This window comes from Homarus americanus, unplaced genomic scaffold, assembly GCF_018991925.1.
Source record: "Homarus americanus isolate GMGI-L3 unplaced genomic scaffold, GMGI_Hamer_2.0 scaffold19117, whole genome shotgun sequence".
Lineage (NCBI taxonomy): Eukaryota > Metazoa > Arthropoda > Malacostraca > Decapoda > Nephropidae > Homarus > Homarus americanus.
This window is the reverse complement of record NW_024754704.1, coordinates 3334345-3340344: the sequence shown is the minus strand read 5'-3', so window position 1 is coordinate 3340344 and position 6000 is coordinate 3334345.

Genomic DNA, 6000 nt, shown 5'->3' with positions numbered 1-6000 from the left:
ATAAGCTGAACTAGACCAAGAGACAAGACATTCCACGATGATGATGACGATGATGACGATGATGATGATGATGACTTCTGACTTTAGAGACTCATACACCTCACTATCACCACCTACCTATAACCCCCCCCCCTCCCCCTCGTGTCTAAACTCTCTCAAAGGGGGTGATGGGGTAATACAGTGTTATAATGGATGTGTTCTATGACACACACACACACACACACACACACACACACACACACACACACACGTAAAAAATCTTACAAATAGGATTTTCTTCATATAAAAAACTCACCAACGAAGTGAAAATAAATTTGATGTTTTTATGTAGAATTTTTATTATTATTATTATTTATTTTTTATTTTTTTATATTAAGTTTATCGGTTCTATATTCATGGGATGTGTTAAATTAAGTAAGTTTATATAATGAATTGATGGAAAGGACAAGTGATAAATATTGTAGTAGATTGATAAATGATTCTGTTAAACCTTTGATAGTTACCTGGTCTATTGTACCAGTCAATCCACCTAGCCTGTCGTTTCCACCATCCCATCAGTTTCTATTATCATCCATATACATCCACCATCATTATCTACCATCCATCTCCACCCGCCACCATCCATCAACACCATCATCCATCACCATCCATCATCACCCATCACCATACTCAAGACAGGTAGGTAGTTCGGTATCTTCGTGTTAGTAATTAGTTCAAGGCTTTACCTGTTGTTGAGGTCCTTAACTTTCTATGATAAAGCGGCGAGGAATAATAGCTTTTATTAACGAGGCTGACTAGAAATACTCACCAGCGGGGGGGGAGGGGAGGGAGGTTACAGGATCACACGATGGAGGAAAGAAGGGCACAGTAGAGTATTAAAGTAGAGTATTAAAGTAAAGTATTAAAGTAGAGTTAGATTTTGGGTTTTTGTTCTTCACGGCAGGAGACTCGGTTACCACTTCCTACCTTAACACTTACCGCTATATTTTCTCATGCAGTGGAGTGACAGATATGTTTTGTTTTTTGCTTGTATATATGTATGTGTGTATATACTTTTCTATTTTACAGTTTGATTATTTTAAGATAAGGTTAAGGAGTGAGTATGAATTGTGAGGACAGTGGTTAGTGACGTTGATTGAAGTTTCCACGGAAGATTTAACCCATATTAACCCAGATTAGTATTAGAGTAGACTAATTCCTCTTTAGCTGTGACGCCTCTGAGGTTTGTATTCTTGACAGTAAGGACACACCAAGGTCAATGTAGAGGTCTCAAGGCCTATACTGACCTTGGGACACACAAACACACAAACTACGGTGTTTTTTTTTCCGTTTTCCGTTTTTTTTGTTCCATAGTTTTTACGTGGTGGTGTAGCAGCGCCTTAACCATTGTCTGTAATAATAAATAGTTGGTGGAGTCTGTATTTCCGGGTTAAGGATCTGTACAGCGACAACCGATGGACATTCACTAAAGGTCCCCCAATATACAATGGACAGGAGTACTGTTAACGTGTGTATTCATGTGTTCTGTTTCAGCCTTAACCTTTGCCATCTCACCCAAGGCTCAAAGGTTACAAGTGTTGCGCGAGTGGCATATGGCGACCCAGGGACACTGTTCTTCTTCTGGACATAGTTTACCTTCGTCTTATACCTGCAGTGTGGAAACCTTCAAAATAATATAAACATGGAGAAAAAGCTGTCAGTATTTTCGTTTTTTTGTGACTAGTACCAACATGCTCGGCAAATATGAAGGATTCCGTAAAATGTTTGGGATTTTTAATAATTTATAAAATATTTTTCTTGTTGTGTGCTGATCGGGAACCTGAACCGTTGTTGTTAGTTAGGTAAAGTACATTGGTTGAATGTAGGAGTACTTCTGTCGTCAGCACTACACCTCGATACTATAACATGCTCTCAGACAGTCATTACATACACTCAGACGAAACAGTTCCCAGCGCTAAATATTTCTACCGATTCATTCATCATCTGTTCTAATTTGTCTTGTATATAAAAACACAACTCCATGAATATTGACTAAGTTTACTAACAATAAAAACTATTCATTAACAAGAAGCATTGAACACGAACACGTGGTGGCAGCTTCGTACACCTGCGGGCTCTCTATTACAGTGTACAGTATATGGTGCAGGAAACGTTCCAACCAGGACACCTGCACAAGTCTGGTGGCTCAGTGTTCCGCTATCAAACACTGGCGAGCGGGAGAGGTGACATTCCACACACCTCCTGACACCGGCAACACCACTCTGCTGACTCATGTAACACTATCACACACCACACAGCTGACACTGTACCACAACTCAGGTACATAGTTACACAGTATACATTTTTAACTACTATATTTTTAGGTACAAATAACTCGGTCGAAATTTTGGAAAGGGCCCACCAGGTGAAGTAAGTGACACCTGACGAGTGTAGTGTAGGAGCGGCGATGCTTTGGGTTACCTTGTCGTCGGCTTGATGTTCTGAACTCTCGTAAACCTTTTTCTTGATCATTTTAATTCTTACGTATTAAGTCCAGTGATTTTGTATTTCTTGATTGGTCGGTTCTGATACCAAGTTAGTTTTTATTCAGCAAAGTCTTTCTCAAGTCAGTGAAGGGAAACGACCTTTGGTAGGACTAGACTTACAGTAAGTTGGAACAGGCATAATGTCTTGTTTGGGATTCATAATAGTTGATAATAGTGTTGAAACTATTAACTGAGAGAGTGTTGCTAGGTGGACCTGTGACGTGCGAGGTGAGAAAAACTGAACCCTGGATGTCAACAAATGTATCCAAGCCTCACTAAGCACTTACCTTCTTCTCCTCTCAACACTTTGTTTCGATTACTTCTTGTGGTTGTGTACCGACGCCCGCCCTCAGAGCCGCCACCATTTATTTACCCGCGGGAGCTCAGGGCTGGTGCGCCTCGTGAGACACTACTGCACCACAACGCCCTCTGTCTCTAGCTATTACTGGTGCCGTGCTGATGGTCTTACAAAAAATAATGGCCTGGTATGGGTAATTAAACGGCGCCAATATTAGTTTAATCCGACAGGTAGAGTAAGACCTGGTATAGCTCCGTCACCTTACTGTATCACTCGTCGTCTAAGTTTTAGTTTAAACAGTAGAGCAAGCAAGAATCAAGGTCCATGACTGTGCGTGTGCATAATTTGCAGCTAACCTCTGAGCCCTCGCCATGTACGTACAAGAAACAGGTTAACATGCATTAAGATAAAAACACCCGATCTATTTGTCTCTTTGTAATACAATAAAGTGAAACACTATCTACCGTTAAATAACTTGACATTATATATTGACTTAGTTAACCATCAGGCTGTAAACACAAATGACTTAACACACGGAGTCATTCTGAAACACTTGTGGGTGTCAACTGGCAAACATTAACCTTCACGTAGTTTAGCAGGACCACGCACACACCAGCTCTACCTTTACTGGTTCAGGAACATGTAAAGAACTGAGGCTTATTCCTCATGTTTATAATATGGTGTTCGTTACCCCGCGTAAAAATACTTATATTAATCGAGGAATTAATTCTGCACCAGTTTTTGTTATAGTAACCTTTACAAGGTCTGTTATATGTATTAATTATTTCACGTGTTTATCACCAGGTGCCAGTGGCCTTTACGTGGATATAATGTCAAGGCGACTAATGGTAATAATGGGTGGTGGTGGCTGTTGTTGACACGGTAAGAGCAAAAGTGTGTTCATCTCTGACATACACACAACCAGTGTTACCAACGGACACGTGTGTAACTGTTGTCTTGTTTTATTGATTATCACTTAATGGACCATTATCACTATTGGTAACAAAAACTCGAGTGATCCCCCGCGGTAGTGTGAGCCAAGGGCCTTGCTTTAAAGTTCACCGAGCCGTTTAAGGCATATCTCTGTGTACAACAAAAGGCTATGAATTCATCATCTCTCCTCGGAGCATTATAAGCGCATCCTCCGTGGTGCTGAGAGACGAGAATCCTTGACGGTTTAATGTTTGGTAGAGCCTCAGTGACGTACACCTGAGAGTCAGATCTAGCAGTCACCTGTTGTCTCGCCAGCTACTCACCACCGTGACGGAGCCCCCCGCCCCCCAGAGAGGGATCACAGTCAGATACAGTACCCTATGTCAACCACTGTCTGGGATGACATAACAACCTTTTGACTTAAACGTTCCCTAACTGGCTGTGTTATTACTCGTCTAGTGATGAGAGGAAGACAAGCTCTAGATAGTTTACATACAGATTATCTTACAGCATGTTATAGAGACTAACAAGAGATATAATTATTATACATCACAACTATAACACCGACACTTGTCTTAATAAAACACTTGTACTTATAATCTTCCTGTACTGTACTACAAAGTCAGCCGGGTCGTGAAGTTTACAGTAGGAGACGGTCAATGTCCGGACACACTACGGCTTATCCCGGGTAAAGAAGAAAGAGTCTCAGAAGGGTACAAACCTACACATGGTCCTGAGCCCTGGCCTTCACCTGTGTCTTAATGCTTGACAGAACCAACTCCTTCGTGGTCAACACCCAACCCGTCTGTTTCGTTACATCAAAACTTGTTTACACGTCTGAGAAATGCTTACACACGTACACACACTTAAGTGAAAACGTTAATTCCCTATTAAGAGTGAGTTAAAGACTGTGGCGTCAAGCGTGAGTTCGAGGTAAGAGGTGAGGAGGTCTCTGGCACACTTCCGGTCTTGTTTATGTAGGGTAAGCAACCAACCACTGCCTCACGTAACCATCAAAACATTTAAGTATTGGTCAGTTTAAGTTTACATAATTCTGAGTCGATCTTCTGTATTTAATGAGATTATATAAAAAAAACAGGACACATAGAATAGTAGCACTGACTGAAATAGTAGTTAGTAAAGGAGATATTTATTGGTTTGAGCACCAGAAAATGTATAAAGAATGTCTCACCTAAGGTCCTTTCATTTCTCACAAGTCAACATAACCTTTTAATACTGTAACACAATAAAAAAATATCCAATTATATCAGTCTTGCTATTTTGCTGGTGTTGAATATCATTTGCTATTTTACTGACCACTCCTGCAGTTTATTTAAATCCTCCTGTAGTGCCTTTGCATCCTGCCCTGAATTAATCTGCCGCCCTATTTTGGTGTCATCCGCAAACTTGCTTATGTCACTTCTGATCCCAGTATCTAGATCGTTTATGTAGATTATGAACAAAAGTGGGCCCATTACTGACCCCTGGGGAACCCCACTGGTTACACTGCCCCGCTCAGATTAACACCATCTACGCTGACCCTCTGTGTTCTATCGGTGAGCCATGATTTTTTCCAATTTAAAACTTTCCCCTCGATACAAAGAGCCTTAACTTTTCTCAGAAGCCTCTGATGTGGTACTCTGTCAAACGCTTTGCTAAAGTAAATAACATCGTAATTTTCGTCATTGTCTACGACCTCGAAGACTTTCCTTGAAAACGTCAGCAGATTTGTTAGATAAGATTTTCCCTTTGTAAATCTATGTTGAGAGTCGTAGATTAATTTGTTTTTTCTAAATGCGTTCTGATGCTATTTGCTAAATGCGTTCGGATGCTATAATTGATTCAAGAAATTTCCCCACTACTGACGTCAAACTAATCGACCGGTAATTTGACATTGATGCTCTCTCTCCCTTTTTGAATATGGGTACTACATTTGCCTGTTTCCTCGAGTCTATCACAACTCCAGTGTCTAATGATTTTGTAAATAAATTTTCGAGGGGTCCGCTAATCTGTTTCTTAAACTCTTTCAAAACTCGAGGGAAAATCTCATCCAGCCACTATCTTTTCTGATAGTGATATTCTTTAATTTCTCTTCTTCATTTCCCCCAAATATCAGTTCCACCTCTGGCGTTTCCTCGTGAATTTCTTCTGTGAAAACTGATAAGAAGTAGTTGTTTAATGTTTTGTTTATTTTCTCACTGTCATCGATCACTTCCCCTCTCTCTGACTTTGAAGGCCCAACTT